Source organism: Tarenaya hassleriana, unplaced genomic scaffold, assembly GCF_000463585.1.
Source record: "Tarenaya hassleriana unplaced genomic scaffold, ASM46358v1 Cleome23, whole genome shotgun sequence".
Lineage (NCBI taxonomy): Eukaryota > Viridiplantae > Streptophyta > Magnoliopsida > Brassicales > Cleomaceae > Tarenaya > Tarenaya hassleriana.
Genome location: NW_010965625.1, coordinates 624,566 through 627,563, shown reverse-complemented (window position 1 = coordinate 627,563; position 2,998 = coordinate 624,566).

Below are 2,998 nucleotides of genomic sequence, written 5' to 3'. Positions count from 1 at the left end.
ATAAAACAGACTGAAAACGCAAAAGCGAAAGAAGAAAAAAAAAAGGGAAAGGGGAAAAAGAAAAGGACTACCAAACGCTCACTGCTCCGGAGGTGGTGGTGGTGGTCCTGGCTGATTAGCAAATAGAACAGGTACGAGTGATACATCGTCAAGTCTGAAAAGTACAACTGATAATCCCAAATAAAACAGACTGAAAACGCAAAAGCGAAAGAAGAAAAAAAAAAGGGAAAGGGGAAAAAGAAAAGGACTACCAAACGCTCACTGCTCCGGAGGTGGTGGTGGTGGTCCTGGCTGATAATAGTATGGCGAGTACGGATAGCCAGGTGGAAAGGGGATCAGGGGGGCGTCGCTGTCGGCTGCATACCTCGCGTCATAGCGGCGGTGAAACTCCGTGGCGTACTGCGCCATCTGATGCTGCTGCTCGCGGAACTGCCTCTGAGCGTCGAACTCCGTCCGTATCATATCTCCAAAAGACTGGAGCTGAGCGTCGAACACGTGCATAGTCGTCTCCATACTCTGCATCCTCTGGCTGAGCATGTCAATCTGGGCAGAGTAGTCAGGGAATGAGTGAAAGCTCAGATCCGGTGGTGGAGAGGGAGGCATGTCGAAGGAGAAGTCCTCTGAAGGAAGAGGGTAGGACTGAGGGGCCCGAGAAGAGGAGAGCTGGTCAGCATCTGGCATGGCAGCATCGTCAGCGGGGACATCGTCAAAGGGGGCTCGGAAGAGGAGACCGACCTGAGTGATCGGCGGTAGATGGGGACAAGGGAGACGTACTCGCTGGCGGTCACCTTGATGGTCCAGATAGTTCCAGTGCCAGCGTACCGGTCGCTCGGAGAGATGAAATTTCTGGACCAATGCAACAATATCCAGGAGAGTGTAGCCTAGGATGACATCGTCTGAATAGAGTCCGACATTAATGCCCACGCGACGAGCAATCATGGTGATGATGCCGCCGACGCATGTCTTGACGTCTGTCGGATTCCCTGGTTGAGCAAATGTCTCGAGATGCATCGCCATACGGGAAGCAAGGCATACTTCCTCCATTCCCCAAGTGTCGCCGTCGAAGGCGTCGCTCAAAGCCCAGCGAAGAAAACCCAGTTCCTGATGGTTCACCGTGCCGCCAGCAGCTCGGGCGAGGAGGCAGCTGGTAAGGAATTGGTGAAAATACCGAGCCACCGGGTGGCGGATCCAAGTCGCCTTTGCGGTTCGCCTCTCGTACGATCGAGCAGCGATAGCATGCCAAAATGTTTCCTGACGTTGAGGTAGAAAAAGAGAGAGCTTCAAAGATGTACCTGGCTCGATCCCGAGGATATCAGCGAACTGACGCATTGAGAGGCGATACTCGTTATTCCTCATTCGAAAACACATGAAGGCAGTCGCTGTGCTGCCATCGCTCGGAAAGTAGCAATGGATGGTAGAGAGGAACTCCAGAGTCAAAGTCTTGAAACTCTTCTCATGTACCGTCAGAAAACTCGACCACCCGAGCATATCAAAGATACGAACCAACTCGTCATGGATTCCGATGCGATCCAGATCGTCACCGAAAAACTTGGTCGGTTGTAAGCCTTGTTGTTCAAGTTTGAGGTAGACGGTCTTGGTGGTGTTGTCCCGGTGATTGATCCGAAGAACGCCCGGTTCAGGTCGGATCGGCGTGAGGTCGGTAAGCTCCATGATGGCGCCTTGGCGAGGGGCCCAAGGTTTGTTGTCCAGGAGCGTGCGGCTGTACCGGTGCTTCGGACCTCTTTCGGGGCGGCCTACGATCCGGCCTCGCTCAGCCATAGTCGGAGTGAGGGCAGAAGAGATGGGGAGTGTTGGTTTAGTGCTCTATGATGTACTGATTATGAGCTTTGTTCAGATACATTCGATGTATTGATACTTTCTATGTGGTTTTATGAGAGTATTTTATTCATTACATGTTCTTGCATGCTAGATCTGTTATGGAATCCATGTATCATTATGAATGATACTAAACTCCCTAGTCTTGTGTCGTTATGGGAATAACGACATAATAAGACTAGTATGATGTGTGATTGATAATCACATAGATGATCATAAGTATTGGATACGATCACAATCATAGGTATTCGTTGGAGAATGGAATACTGGATTGACCCGCATGAGATTGTCACATGGACTAGAGTCATGACTAGAATCTCATATGACGGTTCCATGATTGGATCCTAAGACCTGAGATATCTACGGAATCCAACATGAGGAGTTGCGTGCTTTGATTACGTCAAACGTCCTGCGTAACAGGAGGACTATAAAGGCGTGTATCAGGTACGAAACGAATCATGTACTGGATTGTAGATAGTCAAGACGGGATTTGTACCTCTCGTAAAAGAGAGAGATATCGCTGGGCCCCTCGTGTGAGCGAGACTGTAGAAATGTGTGGCCGCACTATAGACGAACGTCGTCTATTTCAGACAATCGAACTCAGTGAACAAGAAAGCAGTCGAATCAGATAAGGTGGCTGGTCCATGCCTTATGTTCGACATATGATATCGCGATACAAAAGGATCATCAGCCGGAATCATCACTGGCGTTCGTATGATCACGAACAAACTCTATTCGAGATAGGTAGTCATAGTGTCTTGCTAGAGACCGCCTATGACTTGTATACCCGAAATAGGGATTTCAGGTTATACTGCTATGTCGAATGAGCCTACAGGGTCACACACGCAGGGAAGGACAAATGCACGAGAGAAAACGACGAAAAACCGAGACGGAAGGGGCTGGAACGGACGGACCAGAAAGTCCAGAACGGACGGTCCGCCCGAACCAGACCGGACGGTCCACGACAACACGCAGACCGTCCGTTCTATGAGGATAGAACGGACGGTCCGCACAACGTAGACCGTCCGTTCTGCCTTACTGGAACGGACGGTCCACGTGCAATTCCGGACCGTCCGTTCCAGGTTCCAGTTTTCCGAAAATTAAACCGAAATTAAGGTTAAATCACTTTATAAGAGAAAGAGATTAGAACCCTAATTGAAAA